This window comes from Macaca fascicularis, chromosome 6, assembly GCF_037993035.2.
Source record: "Macaca fascicularis isolate 582-1 chromosome 6, T2T-MFA8v1.1".
In the NCBI taxonomy this organism is placed as follows: Eukaryota; Metazoa; Chordata; class Mammalia; order Primates; family Cercopithecidae; genus Macaca; species Macaca fascicularis.
The window spans coordinates 123567445-123591999 of record NC_088380.1 but is presented as its reverse complement, the minus strand read 5'-3'; the positions used below and the strand labels follow the sequence as shown (position 1 = coordinate 123591999).

At 39.9% G+C, this 24555-nt stretch overlaps 1 long non-coding RNA gene across 1 annotated transcript in view; it reads right to left on the bottom strand.

The window, feature by feature from the left end:
• LOC135971138 (uncharacterized) overlaps nt 1-18994 on the bottom strand; it is a 36792-nt gene extending 17798 nt beyond the window's left edge. Inside the window, exon 1 of the long non-coding RNA XR_010587219.1 lies at nt 18813-18994. This is a non-coding gene — a long non-coding RNA (uncharacterized lncRNA). The remainder of the gene's footprint in view (nt 1-18812) is intronic.
• Nucleotides 18995-24555: the final 5561 nt, after the last annotated feature.

Below are 24555 nucleotides of genomic sequence, written 5' to 3'. Positions count from 1 at the left end.
ATTTTTCTACTTAGAGTTGCTTTATTAACGTTCATGTGTGAGAGTAATCTGTTTTATGTGTGAGTGTGTATGTGTTAATTTTGTCAAGGCTGGCTGGCTTTGTTTAAAAAAGAAAAAGTAAAAGAAGAAAGAGAAGAGAACAAAATGAAACCAGACCAAACAATACCGCAACAGCAGAAATAACAGGCATCACTTGTGGCTTAAAGAGTTAAAAAAAAATTATGTGTGAAACTATGTGGGCTCAAATCTTTACAGAGATTTTTCAATATTCTCATCTTTTTCATGAATATTCATTTGGCCAGGTCTTTAAACTTTTCTCGAAATGATTTTGATAATTCATATTTTCCTAGGAAACAATGTCTTTCATTAAGGTCTTCTTATAAACTAGCCTAGTCTTTGATACTTTTTTTCATATCCTATATGTGAGTATTTCACCTTTCTCATTCCTAATTATGTGTTTGTGTTTTCTCTCTATTTTTCATAAATAGATGAGCTAGTAACTTATTTGAATATTTTTATTTGTTATCATTGTTTTCTTATTATAAGAAATACTATAGGATGCATTTAATAATTTTGTTATTTTATTTTATTTTTTGAGATGAAGTTTTACTTTTGTTGCCCAGGCTAGAGTGCAATGGTGGAATCTTGGCTCACCACAACCTCTACCTCCCAGGTTCAAGTGATTCTCCTGCCTCAGCCTCCCATGCGCCACCATGCCTGGCTAATTTTTGTACTGTATTTTTTAGTAGAGATGGGGTTTCTCCATGTTGGTCAGGCTGGTCTCGAACTCCTGAGCTCAGGTGATCTGCCTGCCTCGGCCTCCCAAAGTGCTGGGATTTCAGACATGAGTCACCATGCTCGGCCAATTTTGTTATTTTCCTAATTCATTAATTCTTGCATTTATAGTTATATTTTTTCTTCCTGCTTTACTAAGTGTAATTTGTTGCTCTTGTTCAGTTTCTATGAACTGCATGACTTTTTCATCAGCATATAACTCCCTCTTTTGGGAGTCATCTCTCCTACAGTCTTGCGACCTCCCCCACCCAAGACTTATTTCCACCAATATCCTACTACTTCTTTTCTGACTTTTTCCTTTTATACAGAACATCAGTTCCTTCAGCTGGAAAAGGAAGCACTTTCCTCGTTACATTTCCCTGTGGTTAGGTGGAAAGAACATTTTCTAATGCTTTACAGAAAGTCATTCAGCCAAGCACAAACTTCCAAAAAACTAAATGGATCAAATAGGCCACCTTGGTAACACACCCTGAACAATCAGGAAAACAGCTCTGAGAGATATACGAATAATTTTGTCAAGGCAGGAGCCAACATGGGTCTTGGGAGGAAAGAGGAAAAGTTAAGAGCCTTATTAAAATAGCTCACATCACTTCACTTTGGGCACTGGGTTTAATCCTATGCAGTTTATTGAATTAAACTTCCATTAATCTCGCTTTAGCACTGAAATTGCCAAAATGCCTGAACCGGTTAATGAAAAATATTACACAAACATACCACAAAGAAAACCAAGGACCTGTGCAAGGGCAAATGGTTTTGATTTAATGTAAATCAGTGTGATGATTTTTGAGAGGCACCACTAGAAAGGCCAAAAGAAATGGCTTATGGTTTTAGCTACTAAAAGAGAATATTTATAACAGCTATGACTTTTCCAATGAAATCCTATAGGTGATAGGCCTGTAATACAAACTTAGAGTGTCTGCAAGTTCCAAGAAAAAAGAAAAGTGTTCTAAGGTGTTATTGTTCATGCTCTGACATAATTTTTGTCTAAATCAGGAAAGGAGTTTTTAGTCAGTTGAGTTGGATTGCCAACTCATGGGGGGTTTGTAACGGTACATTCAGATGATTTCCAAGAAGCCATTTTCAGGCTATTGTATTATTAATAGAAGGATTAAAGTGTCCCCCAAAGGCCTCTGACAAGACAGACCATAACTGCTCCAAAAGGGCTATTATACTCTAGTCTGCTGGTGATTCAGAAATTTGTCAAGTGCTTGGGCCCTAAGGATGAGCAGCCAAGAGAGAAGGACCATGACCAAATTGGGTTTCTTTTGTCATTGCACAGGTAGGAGCTGTTAATCTGTATTTGCTTTCTGTTTTGAATAAAGGAGAGGAAATTATTCTCCTCTGGAAAAATTTCTACCCACCCCCAAAACTCCCCTGTGATTATAGTTGAACAAAAAATGTATCCTCCCTTTTATAAACCAAGACTGCTGTCTCCTGTTCTGGAGTATTGAACAGCTGTTGTCTGCTGTGCCAGGGGAGAGGGCTACAATTCAGGGATTAATTGAAATAATTTTCCTAGAAACATAGAGTAGAACTTGTGTGGGTAAGTCACTCTGCAAAGACCAGAGGAACTTTGTAAAGTCATATCCATCCTTCATTTAGCAATCATAGAATCTTAGACAGCTTCTAGACAAGGGTGGATCTTGGTAATATTTTCATAGTGCATTTCCAAAGTTCATTTGATTCTAAGTTACTATTTCCATTTTAGATGTAAGAAATCAGGACTCCCAGAGTTAAATAAATTGCTTAAAGTCACTTTTTTTTTCTTAGTGGCAAGACCAATATAAGGCCTGCAGACATCAAAGTAAATGCTCTTTTTCAATGACATCTAAGTAGCAGAGTCACAGAGATGAAGAGCAATAAAGAAAACAAACCAGGGGTTGAAGCATGAGGATCACTTGAGGCCAGGAGTTTGAGACCAACCTGAGCAACAAACAAAGCAAGAACCCCATCTCTACAAAAAAAAATTTAAAAATAAGCCAGGCACAGCAGCAGGCACCTATAGTCCCAGCTACTTGGGAGGCTGAGGTGGGAGGATTGCTTTAGTCCAGTAGTTCAAGGTTGCAGTGGGCTGCAGTGGGATCATGCCACTGCCTTCCAGCCTGGGAAATACAGCTAGAACCCATCTCTAAAACAAATAAAATAAAATAAAAATAAATAAAGGAAAGCAAGAAAGCAAACTAACTGGTAGAGTATTTTCTAAATTAGCTTAAAGAAGTTAGACCATTGCCTGGCTCTTCATCTATTCTTCAAATCTATTTCAGTTTCCCTAACAGTCCCATGTGATAAGGCACTATTATTACCCACGTTTTGAAGGTTAGGAAACCAAAGCACAAAGGTTAAACAACTTATGAATGTCACAAGAATGGGAAGTGGTAAAGCTGAGATTTGAACTATTAATAGATCAGATCTGGGCTCTTAACTTCCTCTATTCAACAGTGAATCAGTATATCTAATTTCTTTAGCTTTGGGGGTTATGGGACACATTTAGGAATAGAAGAAGAAAGGGACAAAGGGAGAGATAAGAGGTAGTTAAAGAAGGAACAAGGTTAGGTAGAAACCAAAAAAATAGTATTGTTTAATCCAACTATTTATGAAGAACTATTGGGGAGTTTGAAAATTAATTTATAAGTCTAGTATCTTTTCTGTTACTTGAACATAGTCCTTTTTCCTGTATCTTCTGTCTAGTCTTCAGATATTGAAATAAAAATTCAGAGTCTATAAAAAATACAATCAACTGGCCATTATCTAAAAGGTAACAAAGGTCTTAAAAATCAAACTTTTGTTTAGGAAGAACAAACAAGATTTTCTTTTAATTTAGTGTTAATTTATACAAGTGATGACACAAAAAGTTAATCACTGCTAACAAAAACAAGACAAACCTAGTTGTGGGAAAAAATTCTGGGCATATTTTGAAAGCTTGGCAGCTGAAGACATATCAAGATACATTCTTCTTTGCATCAGAGGAGGCCACATTCTCATTTAATTTATTTGTATTTCATTAGAATCAGGAAATACACATCCATCTCACTTGGCCTATTTTAAAAGAAAAGAGTACTGCCAGAGCAAGAGTGATAGCCCAATGGTGTTGTCCAGCAGCAGACAGGAATGGGAGTCCAAGCAGCTAAGAAAATCAGCATAAATACTGAGAATTAAGTAACAGGAGATCCTAGCCCAAAGCAGTTAACGTGGTGGAGGAATCAGGCAGCTCCTGGGTCATAGAGGTATAACCTAGAAGCTAGTTCAATCCCAGACCCCCAGATGTCTCTGCATTCCCGGTGACTTCCCTTCCTGTGTCCATTCTGCTTCCAAATTTCTATTCCTACATAAGTTTACATTCCACTCTTCTCTCAAGACGGGTGGCCTCTTCTGCCCCTCCTTTCTGCTCAGCTCTGAACCCAATCTACATGAGTGTCTTCACTGTTGCACACATGAATACACACATGTACACAGAGACACATACACACCAGTCACTAAAATCTTTTTCTATGTCGTACACATTACTGAAGGCTTGGGGAAACAGATGAATTGACTTCTAGCAATTAAAATAACTTAAAATCTAGAAGTTCTTCAGCCACCCTACTGTGTTGTTTAGTCATCCACTCTGCCCTTATTCCCAATACCCTCACTAAAATTCTCCCTGTCCTCCAAATTCCTGCTTATCTTTTATGAATAGCAGATTAGCAATCTTTTTTTTTATTTTATTCAAATCTGTACTCTAAGAGACAGATTTCAATATCACTATCAAGGAATTTCCCAAATGAAGACAGCTCCCCACCTTGTGTTATAGTCATCCTTATTACTGTAACTATTAATATTATTTTAATTTTTACTTATGCAGCTCTAAAGTCAAGTTGTCTTCTGGTTTTTCTCCCACTTACTGAATCCTCTTTTACCAACCTCTAAATATCAGAAAGACACAAGGGTTCAGTATTGTGACCTCATTACTTCTCTATTAGAGTCTGCCCCTATGTAATCTCATCAAGTCACAAGACCTTAAAGAGCAAATATGCTATTGGCTTCCAAATGTTATATCTCCAGCTTTGCTCTCTCCCTAAACTATAGTCTTCTGTATCCAGTGTGTCCTCTACATCTCTTCTAGATGTCAAATAAAAATTTAAAAAATCAACAAATCTAAAACAGCATGTTAACTATTTTCCCAAAACCTGTCTTTTTATTTCCAGTGTCGCCCATCTCAGTAAATGGAAGGCCAAGGTGAGAGGATCACTTGAGCCCAGGAGGTCAAGGCTGCAGAGAGAGCTATGATCGCACCACTGAACTCTAGCTTTTGTTAAGACCCTGTCTTAACAACAACAACAACAACAACCACAACAGAAGACATTATTGAGAAAATGAAAATGCAACCTACTAAATGGGAGATAATATTTGCAAATCGCATATTTGAAAAAGGTCCACTATCTAGAATATATAAATCACTCTTACAACTCACTAACAAAAGGAAAAATAAAAAGGAGGGGGCAAATGATTTGAATAAATGTATCTCCAGAAAAGATACACGAATACAAATGATCAATAAGTACATGCAAAGATGTTTAACATCATTGGGGGTTAGAAAAATGAAAATCAAAATCATAATGACATACCATCCACCAGAATTACCCTAAATTTTTTTAAAATCAGAAAATAAAAGGAATTGCTGATAATGTACTCAAATTGGAATCCTAATACATTGCTAGTGGAAGGTATATTGGTATAGACATTGTGGAAAATAGTTTGCTATTTCTTCAAAAAATAAGTAACATGTAATATATTCATACAACTGAATGTTAGGCAATTAGAAATAAAGTGCACATGGAGCAACAAGAACTTTCTTTGATTGTTGCTCGGAATGCAAAATGGTATAGTCATTTTGGAAAATAGTCTAGCAGTTTCTTACAAAACTAAATGTACTGTTATCATACAATTCAGCAATTGCATTTCTGGATATTTACTCAAAGGTTTTGTAAGCTTATATCTACCAAAAAATCTGCACACAGACATGTATAGCAGCTTTATTCATAGTTGCCAAAACTTTGAAGCATCCAAGATGGCCTTCAGTAGGTGTGCAGATAAATAAACAGGTACATCTAGATAATGGAATAGTATTCACTGCTAGAAGGAAATAAGCTGACAAGCCATGAAAAGACAGGGAAGAAACTTAAATGCATATAGTAACTGAAAGAAGGCAATCTGAAAAGGCCACATACTTCATGACCTCAACTATATGACATTCTGGAAAAGTCAAAACTGTAGAGACAGTATACAGATCAGTGGTTGCCAGGGGTTAAAGAAGAAGGAGAGGAATAGCAATTGGGTTCAGAATATACTTCCCCAAAATATGGCACCTTGGCATTTGAGAAAGCAACAGAAACAAGGTCACTCTCACCCTGCCCACACCCCCTTTTCCTGAAGCAGGTCATAAAACCTAGGATGAATTTTCTGACTTTCATAAGAAATGGATGTTCTTGTCCTATAGATACATGGAGGGTACGTCTCACCTGGGGGTCTTATGAATATCCATATCTCTGAAGACAAAGGGTCACAGAGAAGAATCTGAACAAATGGGTTTCACTATAGTTCCCTCAGTTTGTTACCGTTAGATCATACCCTTTTTGACCTAGCACATTTACCCGTAACTATCCACTTTTCATCAAACCTAGCATAGAAATACGCAGGTTTAACCATTTATTTGAGTTTTCACTTCTTTACAGTGATTCCCATGTCACATAAAACTTATATGAAACGAATATGTATGCTTTTCTTTTGTTAATTTGTATTGTTAAAGGGGTGCCAGCCATAAACCTAGGAAGAGTAGAGAAAAAGGTTTTTTTTTTTCCACTACCAACATTTTCTGGAGCCCAACATGGGGTGGCTGAAAAACCCCATTTGCTCTAGAGCTACGGATGGCATTCTAGCAAAACTGATAAAAGCTGGCCAAAGGTAAAAATTCTTACTAAAGTCAGCTCTCCCAGATCTTTGTCTTAGTGCCTGGTTGAGAAAAGAAGGTAAAAATTTCCTGCCAGTTATTTTCCAAGTTCAGATTATCAAGAGAAAAACATGTGTTTGGATGTGACTAAATTTGTATGCTTTCTTCCTGCTAATCTGTCTTTTGTCATAACATCCTCAAACATCAACCTAGAATGTGAAGAGAAAAGGTATATTAACTCCCCTACAACACGTAGAAGAAGAGAATATTCAAGGCAGTGAAACTCCTCTGCATGTTGCTATAATGGTAGATACATGTTATTATACATGTGTCCAAATCCATAAAACCCGTAACACCAAGAGTGAGCCCTAATGTAAATTGTGGTCTTTGGGTGATTGTGATGTGTCAATGTAGGTTCATAAATTATAACAAATGTACCACTGCAGTGAGAGATATTAATAATAGGGAAGCTATGCCTGTGTGGGTGGGGGGATGTGGGAAATTTCTGTACCTTCCTCTCAATTTTGCTGTGAATCTAAAATTGCTCTACAAAAATAAATAAATAAATAAAAAATAAAAATAAAACTGACCTACAAAATTGTCTATTTTTAAAAAGGTATAAAGTACTGATAAATGCCACAACATGGACGAATCTTGAAAACATTGTTCTGGCCAGGTGCAGTGGCTCACGCCTATAATCCAAGTACTTTGGGAGGCTGAGACGGGTGGATCACTTGAGGCCAGGAGTTCAAGACCAGCCTTGGCCAACATGGCAAAACCCCATCTCTACTAAAAATACAAAAAATTAGCCATACATGGTGGTGGGCGTCTATAATCCCAGCTACCTGGGAGGTTAAGGCAGGAGAATCACTTGAACCCTGAAGGCAGAGGTTGCAGCGAGCCAATATCGTACCATTGCATTCCAGCCTGGGTGACAGAGTGAGACCCTGACTCAAAAAAGAGGAAAAGGCAACAGCCTGGTGCAGTGGCTCACTCCTGTAATCCCAGCACTTTGGGAGGCCGAGGCAGGTGGATCACCTGAGGTCAGAGTTCGAGTCTAGTCTGACCAACACAATGAAACCCTATCTCTACTAAAAATACAAAAAATTAGCCAGGCATGGTGGCAGGTGCCTGTAATCCCTGCTACTTGGGAGGCTGAGGCAGGAAAATTGCTTGAACCCGGGAGGCGGAGATTGCAGTGAGCCAAGATTGCACCACTACACTCCAGCCTGGGCAACAAGAGCGAAACTCCATCTCAAAAGAAAAAAACATTGTGCTAAGTAAAAGAAGACAGATATAAAAGGCCATATAAACAGGTATATAAATGGCTATATTATATGATTCCGTTTAAGTAAAATGTCCAGAATAGGCAATTCTAGAGAGACAGAATAGATTAATGGTTGAAAAAGGGGTCGAGCAGGAAGAGAGCAAAAGCTGGGATATATGCGGTTTCTTTTGGGGATGATATAAATGTTGCAGCCTCGACTTCCAGGGCAGTCCTCCTGCCACAGTCAACCATAGAGCTGGCACCACAGGCACTTGCCACCATGCCTGGCTAATGTTTTTTTTCTTTATTTATTATTTTTTTTTTTTTGTAGATACAGGGTCTCACTTGGTTTCCCAGGCTGGTCTCAAAGCCCTGGGTTCAAGCAATCCTCCTGCCTTGGCCTCCCAAAGTGCTGGGATTATAGGTTTGAGCTACTGCACCTGAACTTCAGTAAGTTTGTTGTTGTTGTTGTTGTTGTTTAAGGATAAGGCATATTGTTTTTTATCCCTGGAACTGTAACATAGTGCCTGGCGTGTGCTCAAATATAAATAAATCAATAAATGAACCAAAGATGTCAGGTACAAAGAATTAGAAATATTTAGTTTGGGTTGTGTGGGTACTGAAGTTCTACATGCCAAAGTTAAGTCCTGGGAGGTTAGATCAGGAAGGAAGGAACCAATAGTTTGCCAGTGAATGTTTACCAAGCAATCTCCTTGGTAGGGGGAAGGAAGCCTTAATTTACAAATATTCCCAATCTGGCCGCTTTCAAGCCCCTCAGCATCACTGAACACGGAGTTGAGAAGAGATATGTAAAATACAGGCTCCCATGAGCTGGTTAAAAAAAAAACAGCTCTAACTCTTGGAAAATCCACAATCTGGGAGATGAGAGAGAACCAATGGTGAGCAGTGTGTGGCGAGCATCTGTCCCAGGGCAAAGGTGCTTTGCCATCTGCACAGGTGGGAATTATAATGAGAAAAACATCAAACTCCTACAGGCACATGCTATTTCTGATTAAGATGTTAGGTTTTCCTCACAAAGAGGGCATGGGAGAAAAAAAAAAAAAAAAACAGCCACTGCCTTTGGTCACTGCTATCCTGATGCACATAGCAACTGCTGGCTGACATATACAGATAGATCACAGAAAGTCAACACAAACTAGAGCTTTGCTTCCAGAAGCAGAAACTCACTTGCAGGAGCACTTGTGAAGGCAGCTCAGGTCTCAGGGTACCACCGCATCTCTCTGTTGTGTTTCCCATGTTAATTTCACACTGTCTGTCCTGAGTCAGAGGATTCGGGCTACCTAGTCCACACCTGCTTGTTTACTGCTCCAGGTGGCTGGGCTTCCAGATTGCCATCTAAAGTAATTTGGAGAAAGTAATTTAAAGGCCTACGTGACACTCTCCAAATGTTTTAAATTATCAGAGAAAATATTAATTTGAAATCTCATAAATGTCTCCAGAATCTATCAAACCAGAATAGGGGCTGATTGGCTCAGAGCAGAAGGATAATAAGTTTATTCCAGAACCATTGACAGTATCAGTGGTTTGGGATGGATTGGGCAGTACAATCCATCTGGGCAGTCCATTAGCAAATCTACATGTAATAATTAATTTGTGACTGGGGGAAAAAAAAGATGTCAATAATAAAAGTCTTGTAGCCATCAAAAACAGGAACAAACAGTGAAAACACTTTGTCAAGGCATATGTATCACGAACTTAGCCTACTGGTTGATTGCAAGATAGAGCTCCTAATAAAGCTCTAACCCGACACACAAGGGAAGGTGGAAACAAAAACTAAGCTTCTTGCATAGAGTAAGATAATGAATACACCACCGTTTTGTTTGTTTGTTTTTGTTTGTTTTTGAGGCAGAGTCTCGCTCTGTCACCAGGCTTGAGTGCAATGGCACGATCTCGGCTCACTGTAACCTCCGCCTTCCGGGTTCAAGCAATTCTCCTGCCTCAGCCTCCTGAGTAGCTGAGACTACAGGCATGCACCACCACGTCCAGCTAATTTTTGTATTTTTAGTAGAGACGGGGTTTCACCATGTTGACCTGGATGGTCTCGATCTCTTGACCTCGTGATCCACCCACCTCAGCCTCCGAAAGTGCTGGGATTACAGGTGTGAGCCACCGCACCGAGTTGACCAATATCACTTTTTTTTTTTTTTCACAAGACCACAAACATTGCAGCCAAACTCTTCCTTAGTTTTGTTTTTATTTGTTTGTTTGTTTTTGAAATGGAGTCTCATCGTCCTTTTGTTTGTTTGTTTGTTTTTTGTTTTGGAGCAGAGTCTCACCACTCTGTCACCCAGGCTGGAGTGCAGTGGCATGATCTTGGCTCACTACAACCTCCACCTCACAGGTTCAAGTGATTTTCTTGCCTCAGCCTCCCAAGTAGCTGGGACTACAGGTGTGCACCACTATGCCTGGCTAATTTTTGCCTGTTTTTTTGTTTTGTTTTGTTTTTGTTTTTGAGTAGCAACGGGCTTTCACCATGTTGGCCAGGCTGGTCTCGAACTCTTGACCTCAGACAGTCCGCCCACCTCGGCCTCCCAAAGTACTGGGATTACAGGTGTGAGCCACCACGCCCAACCTCTTCCTTAGTTATTAATAAACTAAACAAACTTGAAAACGGGATAAAATGTGAAGAAGGAAAATGATAAGACAGAACACATGTTAATTAATGGTGTGTCTTCCTCAGGATGTATTGCTTTCTTGCCTTAGCATCTTAAATAATTGAGCAAGCTCTTGAGGCAGTCTTTGGAGGCTGTTTTTAACAGCAACAGTGTTTAAAACAATTAGAATAAGCAGATCGAGTCACTGGAATGCTGTGAATATAGACTTTGAAGCCACAAATTAATAGTGCTTCAACTAGGTGAGCAGGGCTGCAACTAAGTGGGTAGAATTTCCTGATACAAACTTGGAAAAAGGCAAATCATGCTTATTTAGAGTTACTTAGTACCACACTATAAAAGGCTAGCACTTTCGAATCCATGTTCTCTCAAAAATTACTATTCCTCAAAAAATATTATCTGGTTAAATATGTAAGCACTACACAAACAAGTTTGGAAGATATTCCATGCTATAGTTTATTTTTAGAGTCGGGGCATATTAAAGCTCTGAGAAATTCTACAGCACAAAAAAAGTAAAAGTTTGCTTACCCCATTACTTACCGAACATTTTAATTTAAAAAACTTATTCAGATCTAAAGCCAGGCGCAGTGGTTCACACCCGTAATCCCAGGACTTTGAGAAGTGGAGGCAGGAAGATAGCTGGATAGCTTGAGTCTCAAGAATTCAAGCCCAACCTGGACAACAAAGCAAGACCCCATCTCTACAGAAATAATAAAAATTGGGCCGGGCGCGGTGGCTCAAGCCTGTAATCCCAGCACTTTGGGAGGCCGAGACGGGCGGATCACGAGGTCAGGAGATCGAGACCATCCTGGCTAACACGGTGAAACCCCGTCTCTATTAAGAAATACAAAAAAAAAAACTAGCCGGGCGAGGTGGCAGGCGCCTGTAGTCCCAGCTACTCGGGAGGCTGAGGCCGGAGAATGGCGTAAACCCGGGAGGCGGAGCTTGCAGTGAGCTGAGATCCGGCCACTGCACTCCAGCCTGGGTGACAGAGCGAGACTCCGTCTCAAAAAAAAAAAAAAAAAAAAGAAATAATAAAAATTAGCCAGGTATAGTGGCGTACCACCTGTAGTCCCAACTACTCAAGAGATTAAAGCAGGAAGATCGCTTGAACCCAGGAGGTTGAGGTTGCAGCACTGAGGTATGGTTGTGGCCCTGCTCTCCAACCTGGGTAACAGAGTGGCACCTTGTCTCAAGAAAGAAAAAAAATGGCCGGGCGCGGTGGCTCACGCCTGTAATCCCAGCACTTTGGGAGGCCGAGATGGGCGGATCACGAGGTCAGGAGATCGAGACCATGGTGAAACCCCGTCTCTACTAAAAATAGAAAAATTAGCCGGGCGCAGGGGCGGGCGCCTGTAGTCCCAGCTACTCGGGAGGCTGAGGCAGGAGAATGGCGGGAACCCGGGAGGCGGAGCTTGCAGTGAGCCGAGATTGTGCCACTGCACTCCAGCCTGGGCGACAGAGCGAGACTCCGTCTCAAAAAAAAAAAAAAAAAGAAAGAAAGAAAGAAAGAAAGAAAAAAAAATGTATTCGGATCTAAAAGAATACTAGTGTGCTTCAGAATACTGTTTGGAAAACCCTGATATAAGATCCCTTTCAAGGTACCTATAACGGTAAGTTCTTCTAACTGGAAAATGAGTTGGGAAATATTTACATTTTTAAAACCAGACAGAAAAGAAGACAATTCATAAAAAGTATTGTAAATGTTCTTTAAATGTAGCTGCCCTATACTAACTCCAAAGGAAATACAGCAAAACACTCAGCCAGTGAGTGATTCCAATCCAGAAAGCCTGCAGGAAATGTAGTTCCCTGCAGGATCAAATCTTATACATGCTCTTGCTACTTATTCCATGTGGACAGTGACCACAGAAAGGCCCATCCTGTAGCACAGGGACAGATAGCAAATCTGATAGGCTTTGTGGGCCAGGCAGTCTCTGCTGAAACTACTGAACTCTGATGTTGTAGCATAAAAGCAATCATAGGCAGGTAAACAAATGATCATGGCTGTACTTTCATAAGACATTATTTACAAAAATAGGTGATGGGCCTGATTTGGCCTGGAGGTCACAGTTTTGCTATCCTAACATAGGGTATAACATTAGCTGCCATGTTGTGAAACCACTCTGCTTCTCAGTGTTGGGAAAACCAATCTTCTTGCTTACTCTTTTTTAACCACATAAAATGGCAGTTGCCTGCTTGATAGATCCTTGGAATTAAAGGGTTGGCAGGTGTTAACAAATATAGGCCTTGATTGCCATGTGCCCATTATTTAGTATATGCCAGTGGCAATAAAAGGGAATGAGAATTGGATAATTTAGAAGAAGTTAAAGCAGGAATCAAATTTGTTGAATGTACACTGTCTTTTCATTTTCTAATACATAAATAAGTATATGTATACATGTAAACAGTGTAATGAGAACAGAAGACATCCTTTTGATTAATAGATAATTATCATGTTTTCTAAAACCTGGACCACCCACAAGCATATCATTCCAGTTGTTTAAACAATAAATATCCAGTAATTCCTACCTGAGGGGTGCTTAATGGTATTATACATGACTGTGTATAATAAGGAGATTTCTTTTTAATTAGAACCTTTATCTAAAAGTTACACTTTTGGCAGAATAAAAATTCTTTTCTTTTACCCTAGTGTACAGGAGAGAACACATGAGGATAAAGAGATCAGAGGCCAAACAGGATATTGAGATACAGAGAGCTGCAAGACGAGGTAAGCAGCAAAACTATTCCTGGAGTTTATCTAACAAAGTGGGCAACCAGCATTTTGTAGAGTGAAGCTTTGCCAAAGGCTGTATTTGAAACAAACTTGGAATGTTTTCAAATGCAAACATTAAAGCAATGTTTCTTAAAGTGCAATCCATGGGCCACATACATTGGAATGACCTAGGCATGTTTGTTAAAAACACAGACAGTTGGGGCCCATCCTAGACCTATTAAATCTGCATCTCTGAGAGTGCAGCCAGGAAGCTGCACTTTCTTTTAAACAAGATCTCCAGATACTTCTAATGAACACTACCATTTGAGAACATCAAACTAAGGAGTAATAATGAAAAGGAAGTAGTAAAGATCCTACCTTATCTTATCATGGATTGGCATGGGGCAAGAATGACCTAAGCCACAGAAGGGAAACCCAAAGACAAAAAAAGAAAAGAGGACCAGGATATAGGAAAGCAGAAACCATGTCCTTTGCCAAATCAGCTAAAGATTTCCAAAGGCCTTTGGTAAAGAGGATCTGGAAGTTGATGAATACCCCTCTTTCCCAAAAGTATGTGTAGATAGTCCCCAACTTACGCTTTTTTGACTTTTCAATGGTGCAAAGCCATCTGTTTTTCTCTTTCAGAATAATATTCTATAAATTACATGAGACATTCAACACTTTATTATAAAATAGGCTTTGTGCTAGATGATTTTGTCCAATCATAGGCTAATGTAAGCGTTCTAAGAATTTTAATGTAGGCTAGGCTAAGCTATGATTTTAGGTAAGTTAGGTGTATTAAATGCAGATGTTTTCAACTTATAATGGGTTTATCAGGACATAACACCACTGTAAGTTGAGAAGCATCTGTATTTGTGTTTATATGTGTGCATATGAAATGTTAATTAAATGTATACTGTGCTTATGTTGGTACCCTGAAAAAGGCATGTATATCATTTTCAATTTGAGTTTGGACACTCTTTATAATTCCTCTGTCATCTTTGAAAAGTTATCTACTGAAGCCAATAAAAATTGCTCCCACTATTGATATATATAAATACCAGAACTGAGAGCCTGACTCTGAGCATCAAGACTCTGGTGCCTGGGACAGGTGCGTGTATAAAGGGCTTGGCCAATTACCAGTCATGTCCCATGGTGCAGGCTGGAACTGCAAGAGAATAGTGTCAGCAGTTGCCTGCCCAGGTCTCCTTGCAGGAAGGGGTTCCTTGCTTAGTACAGTTGGGCCCACATTAGAAGTGTGCTCCAGGAGAGACATCACCACCCTCCTGCTGCTCTCCCTTTCTATAAGGCAAGTGGGAGAACAGGCTTGCAGGCAGGGATTGAGCAGCCTGGGTCAGTCATTTGCTGTGCAGGGAGCTATCTGGAAACACCAGCTGCTAGCACCTGGTGAACCTTTGGTGTGAAGTTGGGTTTAGTTGCAGCTCTTCCAACTGCAGAGAGGCAAAGCCACCGGCCCCGAGGGAAGCCAATTTGAAGTGCAGCCATTCCCTGAGAATTGGGTGAGCCCCTATTCCCAGCTATCTCATGACCTGATCCATGGACAGAGGCAACTCTTCACCTTCATTCCTTCCATTCATTGGTCAATCTCTCCACAGGGCAAACAAATGCTTATAAAATGCTGTCTAACTAAGGAATAATTCTAACTCAACGTTAAATGCAAGTTCAGAAGCATACACATATGTGATTACACACACACACACACACACACACACACACACACACACTCGCACCAGAGTTTATCCATATAAAACATAGCCACATATCTTTCCTAAAGTTTCACTTTGTTTCTGTGTTTTGAGTAGATTAGGCTGAAGGAATGACTAAACTTGGTTGTCCATATTTAAGAGTGTGGCGTCAGCATTTCCATCAGCAAGAAGTATGACCCCAAGGTCAAAAGACCAAAATCAGTGTTCTACTCTGCACTCCACTGGGCCCAGCTGCAAGACTGTAGGCAAATCATTTTTTATCTTCTATTGCTCAGTTTCCTCATCTGGAAATGGGGATGATGAGATGTGTGATAAGCATTAATTAATGTTTGCAAACTATTTTGAGATCCACTGATGAAAGAGACAAATTATTATTTTTCTCAGCATGGGCAAACAAATGCTTGGTACAAATCCAATTAATCATGCTGAGTTAATTACCTGTAAGCTTTGAAACTGTTGTATCAAATCTATTTTGTTCTTTCCTGCCCCAGGCAGATTAGCACCTGTAGTGTTTTACACTGAATCACCAAGAGAAGTCAGCAGACAAATTAGGTCAAAGATACGACTGTAGTTCTCATAGACTCCTGTTTGCCTGAGATAACTATTTTGGAAGCAAAAAAAAAAAAAGAACAAAATTTTTAAATATGTAATAAATGTTGGGTTATAGAGGCAGCCTGCAGTAACCAATAATAAGCATGTAATTTTGAATAATGAACAAAGATCAAGATGTGGAGCCATTAAAAAAATAATGTGCCTACCATTCTTTGTGTATCCCAAAGATAGATAAAGAAGTAATGTATCTTTGTAGCAAAGATATATATATCTTTGGGATACACAAAGAATGGTAGGTATTCAACAAAACTAGCAAACAAAGGTTGCTAGTTTTTAAACATTGTTTAAAAGCCCCAGACAAGCGAGACATTTGATGCAAAAATACAACTTTCTGAGTGATGCCACTTGCTAGAGAAGTGAAAGGAGCACATTGGAGGCTTTGAGTAAGACTGTTTAAATATCTTATATGGGCCGGGCGTGGTGGCTAAAGCCTGTAATCCCAGCACTTTGGGAGGCCGAGATGGGCGGATCACGAGGTCAGGAAATCGAGACCATCCTGGCTAACACGGTGAAACCCCGTCTCTACTAAAAAATACAAAAAACTAGCCAGGCAAGGTGGCAGGCGCCTGTAGTCCCAGCTACTCGAGAGGCTGAGGCAGGAGAATGGCGTAAACCCAGGAGGCGGAGCTTGCAGTGAGCTGAGATCCGGCCACTGCACTCCAGCCTGGGCGACAAAGCGAGACTCCATCTCAAAAAATAAGTAAATAAATAAATAAATAAATATCATATGTGAGCCAGAGGTTTAGACGAGCAAATCCAAATTTGGGGCATATGACAAGAAAACCTATGCCAAAAAGAAGTCTTGGATAGTGGGAAGGCAAGAGTGGTCCTTCAGATTTGCAATAAATCAAATCACAGTTACTTGTCCAATTAAATATAATTGGAGAGCACAATTTTAGCAAAAACACCAGTTCAAACAGAAGTTTCAGTTTGCCTTACAGAAGGTGAGCAGATATCTTTAAGTCCTCTTGGGTTCAAGGAAGGATGGTTTTGCTGTAAGGAGGTAGGCAAAAGTATAAGCAGAGAAAAATTCAGGCATCATTGGAAAAGTCTAGGGTACTTATTCTCAAAGCGTGATCTGAGATCAGCAGAATCAGTATCATGTTAAACTTGTTAGAAATGGAAATATCGGAAATATCAGGGTCGGGCGCAGTGGCGTATGCCTGTAATCCCAGCACTTCAGGAGGCCAGGAGTTCTAGACCAACTTGAGGCCAGGAGTTCTAGACCAACTTGGGCAACATGGAGAAACCTCATCTCTACTAAAAATAAAAAAATATATTATGCAGGTGTGGTGGTGCACACTTGTGGTCTCAGCTATTTAAAAGGATGAGGTGGAAGGATTGCTGTTGAGGGAAGTCAGGGACCCCAAACAGAGGAACCAGCTGAAGCCATGGCAGAACATAAATTGTGAAGATTTCATGGACATTTATTCATTCCCCAAATTAATACTTTTATAATTTCTTACACCTGTCTTTACTGCAAGCTCTGAACATAAATTGTGAAGATTTCATGGACACTTATCACCTCCCTAGTCAATACCCTTGTGATTTCCTATGCCTGTCTTTACTTTAATCTCTTAATCCCATCATCTTCGTAAGCTGAGGAGGATGTATGTCACCTCAGGACCCTGTGATGATTGCGTTAACTGCACAAATTGTCTGTAGAGCATGTGTGTTTGAACAATATGAAATCTGGGCACCTTGAAAAAAGAACAGGATGACAGCAATGTTCAGAGAACAAGGGAGATAACTTTCAACTCTGATTGCATGTGAGCCAGGCAGAAAAGAGCCATATTTCTCTTCTTTCAAAAGCAAATAAGAGAAACATCGCTGAATTCTTTTTCTCAGCAAGGAACATACCTGAGAAAGAGAATGCGTCCCTCAGGGGAGGCCTCTAAAATGGCCACTTTGGGGATGACTGTCTTTTATCATGGTAGACAAAGGGATGAAATAAGCCCTGGTCTCCTGTAGTGCTCCCAGGTTTATTAAGACAAGGAAATTCCTGCCTAATAAATTTTGGTCACACCAGTTGTCTGCTCTCAAACCCTGTCTCCTGATAAGATGTTACCAATGACAATGCGTGCCCAAAACTTCACTAACAATTTTAATTTCACCCAGTCTTGTGGTCCTGTGATCTCACCCTGCCTCCATTTGCTTTCTGATATTTTATTAACTTGTGAAACAAATGTTCTCTGTGACCCACACCCTATTCATACACTCCCTCCCCTTTTGAAAATTGCTAATAAAAACTTGCTGGTTTTACGGCTCAGGGAGCATCACGGAACCTGCCGACATGTGATGTCTCCCCCAGACACCCAGCTTTAAAATCTCTCTCTTTCGTACTCTTTCCCTTTATTTCTCAGACCGGCCGATGCTTAGGGAAATAGAAAAGAGCCCACGTGAATTGTGAGTTATCGGGGGTGGGTTTCCCCGATAGATTGCTTAAGCTCAGGAGGGTGAGAGTGAAGTAAGCTGTGTTCAGGCCGCTGCACTCCAGCCTGACTGACAGAAACCATGTCTCAGAAAAAAAAAGAAAGGCAAATAAATATCGAGTTCTATTCCAGATTACTAAATCTGAAACTTTGTGGGGTTAGGGCCTAGAATTAGCACATTACACCACGTGATTATGATCTCTGCTAAAGCTAGAGTCACTAGTTGATAATTGCCAGTTAGTATCAGCTTGAATGTGAATCAACTGCATCAATAAAAAATGGCCTTTAAATTGACTTAAAGCAAGGGAAAGGTAATAAAGTGAGAAATGCAAGTAAAGAGAGTTGACACTGAATTCGGGAATTTGAGGTTTCATGAATATGATTATTTAGTGGACAGAATCTGTGGTAAGTAAAGGTAGGATGCTTTTTTCTTCTGGAATCATTCTCCATCAGCAAATAACAAAGCCATAAAAAGGTGTTACCAGTTAAGTCAGCTGACTGTCCACCAAAATACATACTCTCCTTCCTTTGGCCCAAAACTACATAGCAGTTAGGCATGGCATGTGATTGAGTGCTCGCCTTTGGCATGTTAGCAGAGGTGATGTGTACCACCTCCAAATCTGGACCATAAATGATTTGCACGTGCACTCCTCCATTCTCTTTCCCAGTTTAGGTTGACTGTGATGGCAATGCTCAGAATGACCTACCTGGAAGCTGCACATTAAAGATGTCCAAGCAGCCAACAGCCTTGATTTCTGAATCGCTATATGGTGAACAGCTTCACAAGAACTGAATTATCAACCAGAACCTTGAATGAGAAAGAGATAAACATTTTTGTTATTTAAGTGATTGAATTTGAGAAATCTTTTTTTTTTTTTTTTTTTTTTTTTTTTTTGAGACAGAGTCTCCCTCTGTTGCCCAGGCTGGAGTGCAGTGGTACGATCTTGGCTCACTGCAACCTCCACCTCCCAGGTTCAAGCAATTCTCCTGCCTCAGCCTTCTGAGTAGCTGGGATTATAGGTGCCCACCACAACTCCTGGCTAATTTTTGTATTTTTAGTAGAGATAGGGTTTCATTGTGTTGGCCAGGCTGGTCGCAAACTCCTGGCCTCAAGTGATCCGCCCACTTCAGCCTCCCAAAGTGCTGGGATTACAGGCGTGAGCCACCGTGCCTGGACAAGAAATCTATTTTTTAGCCTCAGTTTACCCATCCTAAATAATATGTTGATTTTTAGATTCATGATACGCCATGAATCTACCACAACTAGACCAAAATGTGATCATCTTCTCAAATTAAAAAAAGTATATTCTGATCGTTTGATACTTTTTAAATCATTCCTTAGAACATACATACACATATACACCCACACCCATGCATGAAGAAAATAACAAGAAAAAGAAAAACAATGGGGATATTATTGCAGGTCTTGTTTTAGACTTATGTACATTCATACTTACATTAACAAATCAAAAAGACACAAAGTTCAGGGTAATATATTACCTTTTTATAATAGTCATGACATAAATATATGCCTACAAAGCACAGTGTTATAGCTGTAGCTTCTACATTTATCTTTCCAGAAAAGAGAAAGAAAACCATCTGTGATTATACTGTACCATGGATGTAATATTTATTCATCTAATTTCAATGCCCCTCTGAGTTTAAACATAAAATTTAAGTTTGTTCAGCATAATTGTTTTTATATGTAGCTCTAACTCCTAAAAATAGGGCCTTCCATATTCCTGCTGACTGGATACATTTATGTTGTATTTTCATTTCAGCTTGCTTAGTCTCCTTCTCATTCAGGTCTGAGAATGACTTGCTGGGTGAATTCAATTAAGTTACTTAATGTATCTGTGTTACCACGTACTCAGCTATTAAAAAGGAGAAAATTTTGTGATGACTTTGATGTAAGCATTGGTAAAATAACTGATGACAGGAATTGTGGACTTTCTGAAAAAGTAGAGTTCTAGGCAGAGTGGATTCTGGACTTCCCAAAAGCAAGGCAACCTCTGACCAGGCTCCCCTAACAAGAAAAGCACCTGGCTTCACAAGGGTTCTCTGTTCTGCAATAACTAACTGGGAATTCAGTAGGGGGAATTCTTCTGTTATCACAGAGTTCTGAGGTCAAACAAGCTTGGACTTAAATCCTGGCTCCACCACTTAGTAGCTCTGTGGCCCAAGAAGTTTCTTAACCTCTCTAAACCCCAATTTTCTTATTTATATAAATGTCTCCCCCCACCGTAGTTAAATTTCTTAGAGCCTCCATATCATTTGCAAGACATGAAATTTCCTTCTAGCAGTAAGCAAGGCTCTGTACAATCTGACCTTGATCTCCATTTCCAACCTATCAATCTCTTTTCCATTCAACTTCTGGCTTCAGGCAAGGCAACTTCTTGCTTTCTGAGCATGCGATGCTCCATCGAGCTTCTTCTACATCTCTGTCAATCCTCCCTCAGCCAATCTGAAAAAATTCCTGTTTTAGGAAAAAATAACATTATCATCTCCTCAGCAAGGCCCTGCCAAATGCCTCCGGGCAGTCAGTCCCTCCACTTCTGAGCTCTCATAACACTAGGCACACACCTTCTCTTTAAGACTTATTACTCTCAACTATAATTATTTACAATTACTTTGTTTGTTTGTTTAACTGTCTTTCACCCTGAGTGTTAGCTCCTGGAAAGCAGTGACTTCACCTTACTTCAAGATGTCCTTACCCCACATTAAAGGCTTTGCAGCAGCTGTTTCCTCCACCTGGCCCACTCCTCCCCCAGAGATCTCATGGCTCACTTTGCTCAAACATCAACTTCTTGCTGAGACGTCTCCTGAAATCTCTCTTTAAATTTGCGACCTGGACTTCCACCTTCCTTGACCCTCTTGCCAGTCCTTGTTAACATTTTCTGTTTTCAATCTTAGCTAATACCTTTTATTTTGGGGTTTTTTTGTTGTTGTTGTCTTTTTTGTTTGCTTTTCTTTTTTTCTCTCTCTTTGAGGCGGAGTCTCGCTCTGTCACCCAGCCTGGAGTGCAGTGGCAGAGTCTTGGCCCACTGCAACTTCCATCTCCAGAGTTTAAGCGATTCTCCTGCCGCAGCCTCCCGAGTAGCTGGGACTACAGGCAAGCACCACCACGCCCGACTATTTTTCTTTTACATTTTTAGTAAAGACGGGGTTTCACCATGTTGACCAGGCTGGTCTTTAACTCCTGACCTCAGGTGATCCGCACACCTCATCCTCTGAAAGTGCTGGGATTACAGGCGTGAGCCACCATGTCTGGCAATCTTAGCTAATATCTTTTAAAACATGCTATGATTTGCTTATTAGTTTGTTTATTGGCTATGGTTTGTTTCCATATCTAGAATGTAAGCTTCCCAAGAGCAGGATCTTTGACTGTTATTTATGGATAAACTGTAAACTCCTAGATTAGTACTTAGGACACAATGGTGCTCACAAACCATTTGTTAACTAGGTGAATGAGTGAATCTTTGTATCCCAATGACCTAGAAGTTCAGTAACTATGAATTGATTAAATGATTAAGTAACTGTCTTGAGGTTGTTTTCATGCACAAGGAAAAGGATTCAAATTAAGTCTATCAGAAGAAAAAATTGATTATAGTTTGCTTTTCCTTCTTTTTTCTTTGAGAGAACCATGTGCTCTGAGCAAGAACTCCAGTTGGACAGAACTGAGTTCAAATCTCAGCCAAGACACTTCACTGCCACTTGCCTTCTCCTGATCCTTAGTCACATTGATGTAAAATGGGCTCAAGAGTAATAACTACCACTTAGGGCTATTGTTCACAATCAGAGATAGTTACACAGGCTATTGTTCACTGTGTAAGCACTTAACCACAGGACATGGCACATTGACAGTGCTTTGTAAACAGTACTTGCTGATAAAATTACATGCTCACAAATGAGGTTCTCCTATTATTACCACACACGACTGACCAAGAGCTACCTTTCAGAACCAGAATTCTGAGACCAGAGTGGACACAGTCAGTCTCTTTCTCTTTCTCTCTTTCCTTCCCTCTGTTCCTTAAAGTAGAGAATTGTGTCATTAGAGCTGGCCCAGCTCCCAAACATGCTGGGTGGCAGAGGAGGAGGATGGACACACACTTCTAACATATCTGCTTGCCCGAGTGCCCTTTCTTCTTCCACCTAACACACTATATCCCCACAACAACAGCAACAAATCCTCAAGTATGGGTCTTCATTCTAACACACTAAATCTCAAATTAAAGTCCTCTAAATTATTTTACTTCAACAGAGATCTTTTTCTTTCTTTCTTTTCTTTCTTCCTTTTATTTCTTTCTTTTCTTTCCTTTTATTTTCTTTCCTTCCTTCCTTCCTTCCTTCTATCCTTCCTTCCTTCCTTCTTTCTTCCACTCATTCATTCAGTCATCCATTCAACAGAATGTACAGAGGCTAACCCCCATGTGAAGCACAGGGTATCTATCAGTGGATAAATCGGACAAGGCACCTGCCATTAGAGCCTACAACCTAATGGGGCCTACAGGCAATAAACACATATGCAAATATAGAACCCGAAACTGTGATAAGTACTCCAAAGGGTGTATTGAGAGATAAAGAGAGTGGGGACAGAGCTAATTAACGTAGGGTGGAGAAAGAGAGGTCACCTCTAATACCAAGACATATAACATATAATATAGTGCTAGGTTTGCAGTTGACTATTTCATACCACTCTGCTTTCTCTCTCAACCAGACTACAAGCACTTTGATAGCAAAGAAGAGCCTTAAACTACATCTGCGAGTTCTGAACAACCTGACCAAGGATGAAGGTACCTTAAGTAGCTTACGTAGTGTTTGCAGAGTTGGCTTTTACTGACCTTTAATATGTTCAGGAGGAAATGGAAAAAGGAGATTAGTAAAGTCCGTACTTAAGTTCTTAATTTCTTAGCTCAATTATTCTAAGCGAATTGTGCTTCTCACAGTGAAAATAAAACCATCAATTATTTTCTTTTTATAATTGTAGTTAGTTAAGAGTTTTGAATACATTGAATAGGGAGAAATGTGCTCTAAAAATATATAAAATATGCAAGCTTTGAGGAAACTGAGTTTATTAGTTGACGTAATAAAACAATCTTTTGGCCGGGCATGGTGGCTCATGCCTGTAATCCCAGCACTTTGGGAGGCCGAGGTAGGCGGATCAAAAGGTCAGGAGATCCAGACCATCCTGGTCAACACGGTAAAACCCCGTCTCTACTAAATATGCAAAAAATTAGCCGGGTGTGGTGGTGGGCACCTGTAGTCCCAGCTACTGGGGAGGCTGAGGCAGGAGAATGGCGTGAACCCGGGAGGTGGAGCTTGCGGTGAGCCAAGATCATGCCACTGCACTCCAGCCTGGGTGAAAGAATGAGACTCCGTCTCAAAAAAATAAAAATGAAATAAATTAAAATAAAATAAAACAATCTTCTATGACCATTATTACTTTACATAACAGACAGATTTGCATTTGTAGTTGATGTTTTATGTAAAGGTACAAGGATTTTGGCATGGCTTGATGATATTTTTAAGATGTGAATACATAAAAAGAGAAGAAAAGACAAGGCCCAAGAAATGGCATAATATAACCACTGGCATATTTCCCCTTTTTTCGTCTCCTGAGAATGAAGACAAACACAATTGGGATCCACTGGAAAGAAAAACTGCCTCACACTATTCATTCATGAGTTTTCAGCTGTAATTAAGCATCTAATGCTCCAGATGGCTAAGTATTCAAAATTAGTACATTTCAGCTTCACTGAAACAGTTTATTTTGAAGTGTTCAAAATACTATCCAGTGGTGCTTACAACTGAGCAAGAGATTCTTGCAAAATTCTGAAAGGTGTATTAGAATATATGCCTCCTGGAGAAATTCACAATTTGGTATTTCCTTAGCATTTTCTTCTTTCTCTCTTATTGACCCATATGTTGAAAAGTTCTTAAAACTTAGATCTAGTGTACTTTTGTATCCTGCACATAACTCTCAACCTACTTTAATGTGGTAGAAAGAGTTCCTGGCCCCATTTCTTCATCCTTTTTTGAATATCTATGCTTTGCCAGGTTACAATGCAGTCTTTCACACTCTACCAGTGAAGTGTACTTCCTTGCCTCTTGACTTGGGATCTGGCCATATGATTTGTTTTGGACAACGGTCTGTGGGCAGAAGTGATAGTTGACTGTGCTCAACTTAGGCTTTCAAAAGCCTCATGTATTTTATTTTTACTTGCACTCTAATGCCTCTGCAATTGCAATTGGATAACTGATGCCCCTTTTTTCTGTGCTATAGAATGAATATAGATGAAGCACAACTGAACACAACCCATATTAAAAAGTCAAGTGCAACTGGACCCTTGGCTTGAGTCAGAGTTCCTCAGCCAAGCACAGCAGACTCCCGGTTGATTTGTAAACACATGACTGGGAAGAAATAATTGTCAGGTTCTATTACTGAGTTGT